Here is an 18,441-nt window from a genome sequence, read left to right as displayed (position 1 = left end):
AAATATTCACGTTTCTGGTCCCACGGAGTCCACTGACTAGTTGGGAGAAAGAAATGTAAGCAGGAAATAAAACTACTGTAGGGTGAAAATCTACATCATGTGGTTAGTGCCTTTCTCTTCTGGAAAGTGCTCCTACCTCTTCCTACCTCAGAAATAGAAGCCCTGGTGTCAATATAACTTAAATATTTGCTCCAAGAAATTCTCACCCAGGAAGTTGAGACTGAAAACTAATAAATAACTTCACAGTTTGCTTCAGAAAATTATTGCAACAAAAGTGTCAGAGTAAACAGTTTTCTCATCTGAGCAAACAGCTGTCACAAATTTTTCACACCTGGAGAAACAGCTCACTTATCATGACAAGAGCTGTATCAAAACTTATCTCAAAATTCTCACCCCACTTTGTCTACTGATCCTATACTACTGTGTAAAAACTTCAATTTTAAAAAGTTCCCCACCTCAGAAGACCCAATTTAAAGCACTTGAACTGAGTCTTTTAATCCTATAAATAACCATCCCTAACTTGGTCTGTTTGAGACACTACAAAAAATGTGGCAAGGTAGTGTTCTCTGTTCTTGTGGAGAACGTCATATGTCTAGGTTGACTTAGTCAATGGATTTTTCTGCTGGTTTGTGGGGGAGATTATAAGTGTCAAGTCTGAAGATTACTTCCAGGGCCTCCTAATATTTTCTTGCTGGCATGGTTTAAGACTCTCTACTCTGAAACAAGGCCTCTGCTCAGGGCTTTAAGTATCTTGTCCATGGATCTCTCTGACAAGAGAGTGAGTTATGCCCCATATTTAGTCTGAGTTCTGATTTCTGTTTGTCTAAATCCAGAATTGTCAAGCTATGACCTGCAGGCTTCCATTGTTAAAGTCTGTCCTGTGGTGTCTTCCCTGTCACAACCACAGAATTTGAAAACGGAACTGAGACAATAGAGTCCCCATAGCCGAGAATATTTCCCATCTTCCCTTTCAGAGAAAAGATCACTCACCTCTTGTTTAGATCCTAAATGTGAGCTTATTTTATCTCCTTAGAATGGGGATCCCTCTTTTACAAATCATTTAATTATGTGCTCATGAATCATACATTTTTATCTTTGGTGAAAGTTTGACTTTCAAAAGCAACACTATAATTTTCCTCTCTATGTCCTTGTCACTTTCGGTTTTGAGTCTGAGAGTCTGTTTTTTTTTTTTTTTTTTTGTCTTTTTCGTAGTAGATCTGTAGTTGGAATTGTTTTCTTTATTAAAGGCACACAAGGAACCATGATAGAGAAGCAATTTGAAAAATTACAATTGAAAAAAGAAAATAACTTAAAAAAAATTCCTACAGATTCTCACAGATTAGATACAATTATTTTCTTTAGACAACAGTCCACTTTAAATCTGAGAAATTTTATAGTGGGTTAATGAAAGTTTCAAATATATGAATCTCTTTTTTTTGAAAAAAAAAAAACAATATTAATGTAGCAAATGAATAAAAGTCCAGGAACATGAGAGCAGATACTCTGTGTGAAGTATCACTGTTTCACTACTACAAATGTGTGTTGGTTAATTCTTTGCTTACCTCTTTCTGTAGCAGCCCTATTTTGTTGTTTATCTCTGAGATCACTAGTATGTGCTGATTTTATGTTAAAGCCAGATGCATTCTCAGTCTTGTGAAGGATAAAATTGATGTTCAGCTGTGTTTTTGTTGCAAAAAAAATATACAAGTAACTTTTCTAGAGAAATGTCTTCCTTATAGGTCTACCTATGACCTGATTATGGGTGGTGCTCTTAAAAAATAAATGGGAAAGAAGGAACAGAACGAATAAGCAGCTTCACATAGTGAAATTGTTTACACAACTATTTAACAATTTTAGACAATGTTGAAAAAGAAATTGTGTACATCCAAACTGCCAATGCATCCTGAAAATATGTAACTTTTTGTGAAGATGGTATTTTTTCAGTTCAAAAGACTATTTCTTCCCAAATATGGAAATAATTTTAAAATTCTACTTTCAACTATTTGAGAGAGGGCAGGCTTAGATGACTAACTTTCAACTTCAGAGTTTCTTTGTAAAGAAATCTTACCTTTGGGTTTAGTCTCTGTTCAGTGAAGGCATTCAGGACTGACCAACCCCAAATACGCCGCTTTGGTGTATTGATTATCTTGAGCTAAAGGCACTTAAAAAACAGCAGGTGTAAGAACGGCACTGTGACCTCCCCTTGTCTCCCTGAATGCAGGAGATGAGACGCCCATGTGAAAGATGCCGTCTCTGTACCAGGAGGAAAGAAATATTTTTTATCACCAGAGAAGGGGGGTTCAGAGCAAGAGAAACCTGTACAAATGGACTTTGTGAAAGTGACTCCCATCTTCCTGAGATTGCCCTGCATCTTTTAGTTACTTTTCCACAATTGCCTCTTGTTCAACCTGGCACATGGGCACTTGACTTAGTCTCTTTTCAGTCTTCGTTTTCCTGTGGTGACTCCTATGTATATGGCAGATTTATTAAATAAAATGTGTGCAGTGTTCTCCTATTAATCTATCACATTATAACCAGTAGTCCATCTACCATGTTAGTTCAGCCACAGAACCCAGGAGGTAGGAGGAAGTTTTTTCCTTGCCTACATCAGTTTTGATGTTCTTTTCTTATGGTTCCATCAGAATGCCTGAATGACTCTGGAAATGTATTCAAATATTTTTTCTTAAAATAGTTGTTTCAAAATTTTTCCTGATTTTACGTCTCTACGAATGGTCAAAAAATAGGTTAAAAAATGTTAGTGACCCACAAATCTAAGAAATATGGTGCTGTTTGATTTATAATGTGTATACACACTTTTAAAAGGAAAATGTCTGATTGTCCTGAAAATAATCTAGAAAAATCATTTTAAGAATTGAAAAATTTATTAATTACACTATAATACTGTATGTCTGGGTCTCTTTGTATTCACTTAATAAAAAAGAATTGTGTGTCAAAAAGTTTCATTAAATATCTCCTGTTCAGCCAGGTTCCTATATTTACTTAGACAATAGTCTATACAGAATTTACTGACAGGATAGTCTGAATATCAAGTATACTGCTTTGTATCCTGCTAATTTCAAAAGATATATAGCTCAAGTGTGAGGATTCTATTGTATTCCAGATGAAAGTGGACAGGAAAGTACAGAGATATTTAATAAGCTGAACAAACCTCCATTACAACTCATTACAGCCATAAAAATAGAAAAGAATACTTACTGCTGTTTGCCTACTATTTTCATCCTGCAATTTTCCAACCATCCAAGACTATTACAGATGAAGAGAGAAGTTTCTGTGGATTCCTAACCTCTGAAAATTAACATTATATCTAAGGTTTTGCATTCTATTGAGCATCTTACCTTAGTGCTTCATTAAGTTATGAGGAGGCCATTTCATCTAAGATTTTGACATAGTTGGAAGATGGATTTCTGATACTTCATTTTGTCTATTTCACTTACTGACCTTATTGTCACATACAGATCAGTTAATCTTGCTTGCCTCCGGAATAAAAGTTTTAAAGTAGTTTTTATGCAGCAAATTGGTGCATTTTGTTTCAGTGTCTCAAAAAGAACCCTACACTATTTCAAGAGTGGTGGTAGATAACTTTAATAGGATTTCACTAATATTTTGAAATTATTTACTAAGATTAAATAAAATGAAAATTCAACATTATTGTACAAAATCATTTGAATTTTAGCATGCAACTATACAAAGTTACTTTTTTAAAATAAATAAGTTATATATGAAGATGCTGCACAACTTTTTTCCCATAATCTCTATTTAAATGTGTCTTTTTGAAGACAATCTAAAAATATTTCAAAACTGGTCTTTTGTGTTACTGGAGTATAAATAAAACATGGGAACATGAGGGATTCGGTAATGTGATAACTGAGTTAAATCTTTATCTTCAAAATAAAATTCAAGGTCACTATAAAGCATGGAAGGCAATGAATAAGTTATAGGTAATTAAGATATACAGTCTACCCTCAGGAACAAAGTATGGTGACATAGTCAAAAAATGATATTTAAATTGAAATATAATAACAAAAATTTGGAAGATAGCATGAACCAGTGTGCAATTAGTTAACAAATAACAACCTCAAGTGATAATTCTCAGAGTTCAGTGGAGATATGTGCTCAAGGCACTAAACGGTTCTGGGATGACTTCATGGAAAATGGTGGGACTTGACTTAGGCCTGGAAATATCAACAGGGTTTGAAGGATGAAATTGAATGGTGACAACATGACATACAAAAGTGATTAAAAGAGCAGAACTGCAAAGTCAAGAGTGTGCAAGGTATTTTGGGGGTTCCAAAAAAAGTCATTTATTAAACCAGATGTTTTATAGGGGAGTTGAAGAGGATATGGTTTAAAAGATAAGGTGGGACAAAATTGCAGTGTTTTGAATAATTAATTCATTTAGACATGGCATTAGAAGCAAAAAAAAAAAAAGAAATTGAAATTTTTGAGTAGGTGAGTGGCATGATAAAAATATATTGCTTTAGGAGGATTACAAAAGATTCAGTTGCATAGGAAGAATTTAGCATTGAAATCATCATGTATTATTTTTTCTGTAAAGTGAATTCTATCATATTGATCATTACTCTCTAGAGATGTGGCAGAACATTTATTTTTGAACACCATCTACAATCCAGAGTTGGTACATTTCATATCCTAAGAATATGCAATTATTGGGAAAACCTAGCACAAGTCTGACATGATTAGTTAACTTCAATTTTTTACTCTATCTTGCACAGAACTGAATATACTCTGGAGACACAGAGGGCAGAATTTGGGATTAAATAGGTGTGACAAGAAAGGAAGAAGGATGAGTGAACAGTGAACCCAAGTATCCCAGCTTGAGTAGCAGATTGGATGACTGTGTCACTGAACGAGAGGTCAAATATGGAAAGACGAGTACTTTTAGGAGAAATAAATAAATACTTTCTGAATGTCATGCTTGGAGATAATTATGTTGAGAAAGTTCTGGGAACCCTCAACAGTTAGGATGTGATTGTTAGAAGAAGACGTCATGAGGGAGACGGAAGAGGCAAGGTTAGATGCTGAGAGGAGAAGCAGGAGGTCAAGGATGTCATGCAAGCCGAAGGAGGAGGGTCTCTGAGAGAAGGAGTGTGGGGCAGCGAAGCCCAGTAACTTAGCGCCTGCCAAGATAATGAAGCATCCGAGTCAAGTATTAGTCTAATGAGACTGGTAGGTACAGTTTATAAGGAATTAGTGACTGTTTTTCTTTGAGGAAAAAAATATTCCTTGATTTATATTCACTACAATGCACTGCAAGAATAAGATGCTCTATTTATTGTAATAAATTTTCTCTAGAGCACATTGAACTTCCCCGTTAATTAAATAATACCATAATTTATTACTATTTATGTTTTATTATTTTTCCCTGGTGGAATCTAAAATATTCTTAATATCTTTGGTTAGAATGTATAGTACATTTTTGGAGTTACAGTGACTCTTTCCTCTTCATTCAATGGATTGAAAACAAGAGTGTACTGGGTATCCCTGTGCAATGTGGGCAAATTGGCTTCATTCATCTCTGTGATGAGGGACAGTTTCACATTCATCCTGGAAATGATCTCCTAATGTAATCAGTTCTCTTGATGTGTAAATTACTTCCTGTGAGAATTGAATAATTTTTGAGTCAACGCTAATGTTTGCAGGTCATGATTAGTTACTGACACAGGCCAAGTTTACATAACAGCCACAAAAGGAATGTTGAAAAGGAAAGAATTATGGATTTTTAATTTATGCAGACACATAAACATGTATAAATGCACATTAACACAGACAGAATCAGAATTTAAGATAACAACTTTCTCATTTGTACCATTATTTTTTCCCAAGAAGTTCCTTTGCTCATTAGCTGATTGAATAATAGATAAATTAATTTCACCAATATTCACTGATTGTGTATTTGAGCCAAAACTTTTCTAGGGATATCCAGGAGTATAGTAGGGAAAATAGTATATATATTTTCCTTTTTGTCAAGAGGCTTACAATTAGTAGGGGTATAAAGGATAAATAAAATAAGTCAGTGAATAAAAATATTACTAAGTGGTATGAAGAAACTAAAATATAGGAATCTGATAGAAAGTGAATGGTTAGGAGTGTTTAACATAAATTGGATGATATTTTTTGGTTGCTCATCCAACATTCACTCTTCGCTCACTCCACCTCAACATAACCACAGTCGTTATGTGTCCAACCTCCTGACACCATGCAAAAACTGGTCAGAGGGAAGATGATTCCATTCAGAGCCATAGTCAATCAACACACACTCCTCTGTTGACTGTGCAGGTCGCTGGTAACGTGACCTAAGTTTGTCCAATTAGATAGAAAGAAAGGACTTTATTTCATGGGTGAGTAAAATGATGAAAAGTTATTTTTCTCAAACATAGTGACGTGAACAGGAAAACATTTTACTTGAAGCCATTCTATAGCCAGAAATGAAACAAGTCAGGAAGAAGCTAGTTGATTGATGGTGTAGTGGAGAGAAAGATTGAATGTAGATTTCCCCTGATATCATTAAGCCACTCAATCAATCAATTTTGAAACTTATTTGTATCTGCAGATTGGCTTTTATATAAAATACATTTTTTAAATTATTTAAGGCAATCTGATTTGAAATAAATGTTACCTGCATCCCACACAAACTGACTAATACCAACTAACACATACTAACATACTGATTAATAGAGGTGTATCCCCTCTGAGAAAGATACATTTAATTTGAACACTAAGTTCAGGAAGGTGACAACCATACTAGTATCAGCAGAAGAAACATTCCAGGTAGTGGGAGCAGGGCAAAAATCTATGAAAGAAATGAACCCAAAGTGTTAGAGTGCAACAGAAATACCAAGGTGGGTAGAGATTATCAAATGAGGGGACCAGAGCTCCAAATACATTGTGAAAGTAGGTGGGGCCAGATCAATCAGAGCCTTGTAGGATAATTATATATGGAAATTGTGGATATACACACAGTGTGCTGAGTAGTCTAGATCTTATATAAAACTCAGGAAAGAGAGACAAAGCATCAAACATTCTGTGAGAGGCTACTGTATTTTCATTTTAAATAAAAAAGCATTATGTAAAGAATTTAGGTCATTTTCACCATTTTTAATTTTGAATCATTAAAAAACATTGCGCTATTTGCATAAGTAAAATGGTATGAGATCCTAGAAAGAGAGGAAGAGTCCTGAGTATGTCAGTTTGACTACTTGCTTCATGTATAGGTAGGTTCATAGACACACGGTGGGAAATTATCACTAAGAGCCTTTTACAATTTATTGCAAAACTCTCTGAGAATAAGCTATGTAAGACATATTTTCCTGCAAGAGGTGGGTGGACTTTCTTGTTTAACTCTCAATATAAAAATCTTCATATTATTAATAATAATGATATTATTTTTTCTATAATTTATTTAATTCTTATAATTCATCAGATACTTTCCAAGCTCCGACTTAAGTGTTTTGCCCTCATAGAAATCCTATAGGAAGATACCCTCATTATCTACACATTTTACAAAGGAGACACTAAACCACAGAAAAGTTACATAACTTATCTGCTTCTACTCAGGGGTAAGTGGTAGAATGATGACATAAAACCAGGCTGCTTGGCTGCGCAGTCTATACTGTTAACTAGCATTATGTTTCCAACTGGGCTATTAATAACAACACATTTATTAATAACCTATAATCTAATAATCTATTGATAATGAATGGAGGGGTTCCTATAGGATATCACAAAATATAACAAAATAGTTGTATATTTAAAACTAATGAGAACTATAAACATTTTAAGATGATATTCCTTAAGAATATATATGTATATAATGTATATATATTTGAAAGGCAGTACTATACAATAGAAGTCTAAGTTAACTCTGGCTCCTTTATGCTGATGAACTGTAGTACATATTTCTCTGTATTTTTCCTTTTATTGATACTTGTATGTTCTTCCCACACTATTCTGTCCCTTTATATTTCTGTTTTGGGTTCATTTCCCTGTGTTAAGCCTTTACTATTACTATTTTAAGAATATTCTCTCTACATTGCTTTCTGCATTTTGCTGAGAAAATATTTATTGTGTACATTTTTTCATGTATAGAAATAATGAGGTCACAGTTGATTAAAATTCATTCTACTGTATTGTTAGATTGAACTTCTATCCAGTGAAAAAAGGCTGAAAGTATAATGACTGAGGAATGGCACTTTTTTCCATTTTTGGGATAGTACAGCTTTCCACCTATTCTCTTTTGTTCATCTGTATTCTCTGCAAGCCCTGTAGCAGAAGAGTTTATACTACTCTCCTTTCAGTGAGAAAAGTGACTTCCAGTTTGAGTTAGCTGGATAGATGTATGAACCCTTGGGCACTTTCTGGGTAATACATTCAATATTCTCTCTGTCTGCAGCAGGTTGTATGGTTGATGTTTACTCATTTCTAATACCACAGAGTACACTCCAAGCTCTAGGAGGAAGAAGAGGAAACTTGAGAACAAGGCAGCTGTGGACCTCTGTACATGTTAGCAATGAAGTGCATCTCTTGTTTAAATATTTCATATGAATGTTCTTAAACCTGTCTGTAAAAGTAACACTCTATTTTTTATGTTTAAACATATGATCTGCAATGTGGTCCTCTGAGTATTATCTCTATAAGCTCCCCTTCCTTCTGTCTTCTGATAACAGACTACTCCCAAGCCCACAGGGGTAAGCTTGAATCTCATTGAAGACAGTTATTGTTTTCTGTGATCGATGGCATTACTGGCTCCAGCTTTTCACTCCTCCCTGATACTTACTGTTTGCCATGTGATCTGTGTATGTCCATCTGTGAGAGGGATCTTGAAGAAGTGTGCTTTTTTACCTCCCTGTACCTTAACTTTGGGCTTGACCATGTGAAGGGCTTATATCAATAAAGTGAGACTGGAGGGAGAGAGTGCTAAATCTAATTCCGGGCCCAGAGAAGCCTTGCATCTTTCCTCCTGCCATCTTGTGCTTCTGCCAGGACCATGGAAAGAGCCTGCCGTGGCTGGAAGGAAGGTGAGAGATGCGTGCCGCAGGCTGACCAAACCAGACAAGATGGGCAGCCCTCTAACCTGAAGGCTAAATGAACAGTTCTGGTTTACTGAGATTTTATGTTTTTATTTATGCAGGATTTTTTGGGCTATAGTTAGTTTATATATATATAAATGAAAGTTATAAATATAGATGTAGATATAGATATACAGATATAGATATACATATACATATATATAGATATAGATATATCAATATAGATATAGATAGATATCTATATATAGAGAGATATAGATATATATAGATTAGATAGATAGATAGGTATAGATATAGATATATCAATATAGATATATAGATATACAGATAGATATAGATAGATAGGTAGATATAGATATATAGGTGTAGATCTAGCTACCCTGTACCAGATCTCAATGATAAATTAAGGTAAAACAATGGATCTGAACTAGGGAAATGTGAGTTCTTTCCAGGCATTTTATATACTCAAGACATTGAAGAATAATCTTTTATCATCTAGGATCACTAAAATACATGAATAAAATCCAGAACTGCTTATTTGCTGGAATGAAAAGAAGGGCACCCACCTCAGGAGACAATGATGCTGACACAAAGGGTTAAGCAGCATTAGAGACAGAGGAAAAGAGAGCTCTGACAGTGCTACAGTACCTGGAGTTTGTTATTCTTAATACCCTCCACACCCCTTTTTTCCAGTGGTGCAAAAGCCTGAGCAATATTGCAACAGACAGATTCTGAAATGTGAAACTGGTTTGAGGTGCCGAGAGGGGTAAGGTCCTGAGTTAGAAAGATAGATTCCTTGCTATGTGTTACCAAGTGTTTTGGTTTTTTCTAAGGGGTTCAAACCAGTGACAACACAGGCTTAACATTTGCCCCCTTCCTTTATACGATATTAAATACGATATTTTATTTTTAGCTCTTTAGAGTAACTAGAATTATATATATTTATATATGATACAATTCATATTTCTTTTTTTCCAAGTAGATAGACCATTGTCCTAACACTATCTATTAAAATGTCTGTACTATGTCTTTGAAAGGTCAACTTGGTTATATTTTAAACATGAATGCTTAGGTCTGTTTTTTTTTTTCTTCACATCTTTATTGGAGTATAATTGCTTTACAATGGTGTGTTAGTTTCTGCTTTTAAAGAAAGTGGATCAGTTATAAATATACATATGTCCCCATATCTCTTCCCTCTTGCATCTCCCTCCCTCCCACCCTCCCTATCCCACCCCTCTAGGTGGTCACAAAGCACAGAGCTGATCTCCCTGTGCTATGCGGCTGCTTCCCCCTAGCTATCTATTTTACATTGGGTAGTATATATAAGTCCATGCAACTCTCTCACTTCGTCCCAGCTTACACTTCCCCCTCCCCGAGTCCTCAAGTCCATTCTCTATGTCTACAACTTTATTCCTGTCCAGCCCCTAGGTTCTTCAGAACCTTTTTTTTTTTTTTTTTTTTTTTAGATTCCATATATATGTGTTAGCATACGGTATTTGTTTTTCTCTTTCTGACTTAACTTCACTCTGTATGACAGTATCTAAATTCATCCACCTCACTACAAATAACTCAATTTCGTTTCTTTTTATGGCTGAGTAATATTCCACTGTATTTATGTGCCACATCTTCTTTATCCATTCATCTGTCGATGGACACTTAGGTTGCTTCCATGTCCTGGCTAGTGTAAATAGAGCTGCAATGAACATTGCGGTAAATTACTCTTTTAGAATTATGGTTTTCTCAGGGTATATACCCAGTAGTGGGATTGCTGGGTCGTATGGTAGTTTTATTTTTAGTTTTTAAAGGAACCTCCACATTGTTCTCCATAGTGGCTGTATCAATTTACATTCCCACCAATAGTGAAAGAAAGTTCCCTTTTCTCCACACCCTCTCCAGCATTTATTGTTTCTAGATTTTTTGATAATGGCCAATCTGACTGGTGTGAGGTGATACCTCATTGTAGTTTTGATTTGCATTTCTCTAATGATTAGTGATGTTAAGCATTCTTCCATGTGTTTGTTGGCAATCTGTATATGTTCTTTGGACAAATGTACATTTAGGTCTTCTTCCCATTTTTGGATTGGGTTCTTTATTTTTTTGATATTGAGTTGCATGAGCTGCTTGTAAATTTTGGAGGTTAATCCTTTGTCAGTTGCTTCACTTGCAAATATTTATTCCCATTCTAAGGGTTGTCTTTTCATCTTGTTTATGGTTTCCTTTGCTGAAAGCTTTTAAGTTTCATTAGGTCCCTTTGTATATTTTTGTTTTTAATTCCATTCCTCTAGGAGGTAGGACAAAAAGGATCTTGCTGTAATTTATGTCATAGAGCACTCTGTCTATGTTTTCCCGTAAGAGTTTTATAGTGTCTGGCCTTGAATTTAGGTCTTTAATCCATTTTGAGTTTCTTTTTGTGTATGGTGTTAGGGAGTGTTCTAATTTCATTCTTTTAATGTAGCTGTCCAGTTTTCCCACCACCACTTATTGAAGAGGCTGTCTTTTCTCCATTGTATAGTCTTGCATCCTCTAACAAAAATAAGGTGACCATATGTGCATGGGTTTATCTCTGGGCTTTCTATCCTGTTCCATTGATCTATATTTCTGTTTTTGTGCCAGTACCATACTCTCTTGATTACTGTAGCTTTGTAGTAGAATCTGAAGTCCAGGAGCCTGATTCCTCCAGCTCCATTTTTCTTTCTCAACGTTGCTTTGACTATTCGGGGTCATTTGTGTTTCCATAAAAATTGTGAAATTTTTTGCTCTACCTCTGTGAAAAAGGCCATTGGTAGTTTGATAGGGATTGCACTGAATCTGTAGATTACTTTGAGTAGTATAGTCATTCTCACAATGTTGATTCTTCCAATCCAAGAACATGGTATATCTCTCCATCTGTTTGTATCATCTTTAATTTCTTTCATCAGTGTTTTATAATTTCCTGCATACAGGTCTTTTGTCTCCTTAGGTAGGTTTATTCCTAGATAGTTTATTCTTTGTGTTGCAGTGGTAAATGGGAGTGTTTCCTTAATATCTCTTTCAGAATTTTTATCATTAGTGTATAGGAATGCAAGAGATTTCTGTGCATTGATTTTGTATCTTCCTACTTTACCAAATCATTGATTAGCTCTAGTAGTTTTCTGGTAGCATATTTAGGATTCTCTATATATAGTATCATGTCATCTGCAAGCAGTGAGAACTTTACTTCTTCTTTTCAGATTTGGGATTTTAATTTTTTTTCTTCCCTAAATACTGTGGCTAAAACTTCCAAAACTATGTTGAATAATAGTGGTGAGAGTGAAAAACCTTGTCTTGTTGCTGATCTTACAGGAAATGGTTTCAGTTTTTCACCATTGAGAACGATGTTGGCTGTGGGTTTCTCATATATGGGCTTAACTGTGTTGAGGTAAGTTCCATCTATGCCTACTTTCTAGAGTTTTGTTTTGTTTTTTTTTTTCTTTTATCATAAATCAGTATTGAATTTTGTCAAAAGCTTTTTCTTCATCTATTGAGTTGATCAAAAGGTTTTTCTCCTTCAATTTGTTAATATGGTTTATCACATTGATTGATTTGCCTATACTGAAGAATCCTTGCATTCCTGGGATAAACCCCACTTGATCATGGTATATGATCCTTTTAATGTGCTGTTGGGTTCTGTTTGCCAGTATTTTGTTGAGGATTTTTGGATCTATGTTCAGCAGTGATATTGACCTGTAGTTTTCTTTCCTTGTGACATCTTTGATTTTGGTATCAGGGTGATGGTGGCCTTGCAGAATGAGTTTAGCAGTGTACCTCCCTCAGCTATATTTTGGAAGAGTTTGAGAAGGATAGGTGTTTGTTCTTCTCTAAATGTTCGATAGAATTCGCCTGTGAAGCCATCTGGTCTTGGACTTCTGTTTCTTGGAAGATTTTTAATCACATTCTCAATTTCAGTGCTTGTGATTAGTCTGTTTCTATTTTCTATTTCTTCCTGGTTCAGTCTCAGAAGGTTGTGCTTTTCTAAGAATTTGTCCATTTCTTCCAGGTTGTCCATTTTATTGGCATAGAGTTGCTTGTAGTAATCTCTCATGATCCTTTGTGTTTCTGCAGTATAAGTTATTACTTCTCATTTTTCATTTCTAATTTTATTGATGTGAGTCTTCTCTTTTTTTTTCTTGTTGAGTCTGGTTAATGGTTTATCAATTTTGTTTATCTTCTCAAAGAACCAGCTTTTAGTTTTATTGATCTTTGCTATTGTTTCCTTCATTTCTTTTTCATTTATTTCTGATTCGATCTTTATGATTTCTTTCCTTCTGCTAACTTTGTTTTTTGTTGTTGTTCTTCTTCTTCATTCTCTAGTTGCTTTAGGTATAAGGTTAGGTTTTTTATTTGAGTGGTTTCTTGTTTCTTGAGGTGGGATTGTATTGCTATAAACTTCCCTCTTAGAACTGCTTTTGCTGCATCCATAGGTTTTGGGTTGTCGTGTGTTCATTGTCATTTGTTTCTAGGTATTTTTTTATTTCTTCAGTGATTTCTTGCTTATGAAGTAGTGCATTGTTTAGCCTCCAAGTGTTTCCCTTTTTTACAGATTTTTTTCCTGTAATTGATATCTAGTCACCTAGCATTGTGTTGAGAAAAGATACTTGATATGATTTAAATTTTCTTAAATTTATCAAGGCTTGATTTGTGATGCAAGATATGATCTATCCTGGAGAATGTTCCATGAGCACTTGAGAAGAAAGTGTATTCTCTTGTTTTTGGATGGAATGTCCTATAAATATCAATTAAGTCCATCTTGTTTAATGTGTCATTTAAAGCTTGTGTTTCCTTATTTATTTTCATTTTGGATGATCTGTCTATTGGTGAAAGTGGGGTGTTAAAGTCCCCTACTATGATTGTGTTACTGTCTACTTCCCCTTGTATGGCTGTTAGCATTTGCCTTATGTATTGAGGTGCGCCTATGTTGGGTGCATAAATATTTACAATTGTTATACCTTCTTCTTGGATCGATCCCTTGATCATTATATAGTGTCCTTCTTTGTCTCTTGTAATAGTCTTTATTTTAAAGTCTATTTTGTCTGATATGAGAATTGCTACACCAGCTTTCTTTTGATTTCCATTTGCATAGAATATCTTTTTCTAGTCCCTCACTGTCAGTCTGTATGTGTCCCTAGGTCTGAAGTGGGTCTCTTGTAGACAGCATATATACAAGACAAAAACAAGTGGGTCTTGTTTTTGTATCCATTGAGCCAGTCTACATCTTTTTGTTTGAGCATTTTATCCATTTATATTTAAGGTAATTTTTGATATGTATGTTTCTATTACCATTTTCCTAATTGTTTTGGGTTTGTAATTGTAGGTCTTTTCCTTCTCCTGTGTTTCCTGCCTAGAGAAGTTCCTTTAGCATTTACTGTAAAGCTGTTTTGGTATTGCTAAATTCTCGTAGCTTTTGCTTCTCTGTAAAGGTTTTCATTTCTCTGTTGAATCTGAATGTGATCCTTCTTGGTAGAGTAATCTTGGTGGTAGGTTCTTCCCTTTCATCACTTTAATTATGTCCTGCCACTCCCTTCTGGCTTGCAGAGTTTCTGCTGAAAGATCAGCTGTTAACCTTATGGGGAATCCCTTGTATATTTTTTGTTGTTTTTCCCTTGTTGTTTTAAATACTCTTTCTTTGTATTTAATTTTTGATAGTTTGATTAATATGTTTCTTGGCATGTTTCTCCTTGGATTTATCCTGTATGGGACTCTCTGCACTTCCTGGACTTGATTATTTCCTTTCCCATATAGGGAAGTTTTCAACTATAATCTCTTCAAATAATTTCTCAGTTCCTTTCTTTTTCTCTTCTACTGGGACCCCTATAATTCGAATGAATGTTGGTGCATTTAATGTTGTCCCAGATGTCTCTAAGACTGTCCTCAATTATTTTCATTCTTTTTTCTTTATTCTGCTCTGCAGTAGTTATTGGCACTATTTTATCTTCCAGGTCACTTATCCGTTTTCTACCTTAATTATTCTGCTATTGATTCCTTCTAGAGAATTTTTAATTTCATTTATTGTGTTGTTCATCATTGTTTGTTTGTTCTTTAGTTCTTCTAGGTCCTTGTTAAACATTTCTTGTATTTTCTCCATTCTATTTCCAATATTTTGGAAAATCTTTACTATCATTATTCTGAATTCTTTTTCAGGTAGACTGCATATTTACTCTTCATTTGTTTGGTGTGGTGGGATTTTACCTTGCTCCTTCATCTGCTGTGTGTTTCTCTGTCTTCTCATTTTGCTTCACTTACTGTGTTTTTGGTCTGCTTTTTTCAGGCTGCATGTTCGTAGTTTCTGTAGTTTTTGGTGTCTTCCCCCAGTGGCTAAGGTTGGTTCAGTGGGTTGTGTAGGCTTCCTGGTGGAGAGGACTAGTGCATGTGTTCTGGTAGGTGAGGCTGGATCTTGTCTTACTGGTGGGCAGAACCATGTCCAATGGTGTGTTTTGGGGTGTCTGTGACCTTATTATGATTTTAGGCAGTCTCTGTGCTAATGAGTGGCATTGTTTTCCTGTCTGATTAGTTGTTTGGCATAGGATGTCCAGCACTGTAGCTTGCTGACCGTTGAGTGGAGTTGCTTCTTATCGTTCAAATGGAGAGCTCTGGGAGAGCTTTCACCATTTGATATTATGTGGAGCCAAGAGGTCTCTGGAGGACCAATGTCCTGAACTTGACTCTCCCACCTCAGAGGCACAGGCCTGACACCCAGCTAGAGCACCAAGACCCTGTCAGCCACACGGCTCAGAAGAAAAGGGATTAAAAAAAAGAAAGAAAAAAATAATAAATAAAATAAAGTAAAATAATTAAAATAAAAAATAATTATTAAATTTTTTTTAAAATTAAAAAGTAATAAGAAAATTTAAAAAAAAAGAAAAGAAAGAAAGAAGAGAGCCACCAAACCAAAAAAAGATATACACCAATGATAACAAGCACTAAAATCTATACTAAAAAAAAAAAAAAAAAAAAAACGGACAGAGAGAATCCTAGGACAAATGATAAAATCAAAGCTATACAGACAAAATCACACAAAGAAGCATACACATACACATTCACAAATAGCGAAAAAGGAAAAAAATATATATATATATATCTATATATTAAAAAAAAGGGGGAAGAGAGCAACCAAATCAATAATCAAATCTACCAATGATAATAAACTCTAAATACTAGACTAAGATAAACATAAAGCCAGGAACAAATTAGATGCAGAAAGCACCCCCCAAGTCTACATTCACTCCCAAAGTCTACCACCTCAATTTTGGGGTGATTCGTTGTCTATTCAGGTATTCCACAGATGTAGAGTACATCAAGTTGATTGTGGAGATTTAATCCACTGATCCTGAGGCTGCTGGGAGAAATTTCCCTTTTTCTTCTTTGTTCGCACAGCTCTTGGTGTTCAGCTTTGGGTTGGTCCTGCCTCTGCATGTAGGTCACCTGACGGCATTTCTTCCTCACCGAGACAGGATGGGGTTAAAGGAGCAGCTGATTAGGGGGTTCTGGCTCACTCATGCCAGGGGGAAGGAGGGGTACAGAATGCGGGGTGAGCTTGTGGCTGCAGAGGCCAGCAAAACGTTGCAACAGCCTGAGGAGTGCTATGTGTTCTCCCGAGGAAGTTGCCCCTGGATCACGGGGCCCTGGCAGTGGCAGGCTGCACAGACTCCCAGGAGGGGAGGTGTGGATAGTGACCTGTGCTTGCACACAGGCTTCTTGGTGGTTGCAGCAGCAGCCTTAGTGTCTCATGCCCATCTCTGGTGTCCATGCTGATAGCTGCAGCTCGCGCCCATCTCTGGAGCTCCTTTAGGTGGTGCTCTGAATCCCCTCTCCTTGCACACCCCAAAACAATGTTCTCTTGCTTCTTAGGCAGTTCCAGAGATTTTCCCGCACTCCCTCCAGGCTAGCTGTGGTGCACTAGACCCCTTCAGGCTGTGTTCATGCAGCCAACCCAAGTCCTCTCTCTGGATCTGACCTCTGAAGCCCGAGCCTCAGCTCCATGCCCCCACCCGCCCCAGCGGGGTGAGCAGACAAGCCTCTCGGGCTGGTGAGTGCTGCTATGCACCCATTCTCTGTGCGGGAATCTCTCCACTTTGCCCTCTGCACCCCTGTTGCTTCACTCTCCTCTGTGGCTCCAAATCTTCCCCCCCCCCACCACCCCCCATCTCTACCAGTGAAGGGGCTTCCTAGTGTGTGGAAACTTTTCTTCCTTCACAGCTCCCTCTCACTCGTGCAGGTCCTGTCCCTATTCTTTTTTCTCTATTTTTTTCTTGTTTCTTTTGCCCTACCCAGGTACATGGGGGAATTTCTTGCCTTTTGGGAAGTGTGAGGTCTTCTGCCAGCTTTAAGTATGTGTTCTGTAGGAGTTGTTCCCCATGTAGATGTATTTATGATGTATTTGTGGGGAGGAAGGTGATCTCAATATCTTACTCCTCTGTCATCTTGAAGGTCTCCCCATCTGTTTTGCTTTTCAAGCTTCTGTTTATCTCTTTGCCTTGCCTTCAAAGGATGACAATCATTTTAATTACTGTATTATATTTTAATTTGATATATATGTTTATACCTTTTATATAAATATTTATATCTGGCATGACTATTTATACACCATTCATCTTTTTTCATGGTTTTTTGGATATTCTTAACATTTTATCTCCCAGCTGAATTTTAGAGTCAACTTGACAATTTCTTTAAAATTTGTTCTGTGTTGAATTTATAAATTACTTCAGGGAAAACAGATAACATTAAATCTTCTCATCCAGGTATATGGCTTTTCTATTTCTTCAGTTCCTCTTTTATTTCCCTTGGTAGAGTTTTGTAGATTTATTTACATCATTATTTCACAGGTTTTTTTTTTTTTTTTTTTTTTTTAACAAGACATATGTTTAGAGGACATAGTATAAAAGTGTCTGGTTATTGTATTTTGTTTGTTACTTTTTGTGAAATGCAGTAATGCACTACAGGTATACAGGAATACAACAGACTCCGACATAAATTGGCTACCTGAAAGCAAAAATGAGAGAATTATATAGTTTCCTATAAAGATTCTTTATGCCTCTGCTCAGTGCTTCCAGACAGCTGACAAGTGGAAGGCTAGAAATGGTGATATTTGAGAAAGCTGGAGGGGTGGAGCGACTTCCAGACTTATTTTTAGACCTTCTCCTTGTGAATTTCTCTCCCAATAAAGAAAATCCATGTAGAAGTGTCCTGGGTGTCAGAAAGCCAAGTATCACTGCTTCTCATGGAAGTGTGTTGTTTCATGTCAGTCTACGGTAGAGACTAAGGTGGAAGCCATTGACCTGAGGGCTGGTGGTTTGGTGTGCACACTCAAATATCACCTTCTTAACATGAAGTCTAATACTGATTATGAAACAATGGAGTC

This window comes from Balaenoptera ricei, chromosome 12 (assembly GCF_028023285.1).
Source record: "Balaenoptera ricei isolate mBalRic1 chromosome 12, mBalRic1.hap2, whole genome shotgun sequence".
NCBI classification, from domain to species: domain Eukaryota; kingdom Metazoa; phylum Chordata; class Mammalia; order Artiodactyla; family Balaenopteridae; genus Balaenoptera; species Balaenoptera ricei.
The sequence above is the reverse complement of the archived record's forward strand: the minus strand, read 5'-3'. Positions refer to the sequence as shown.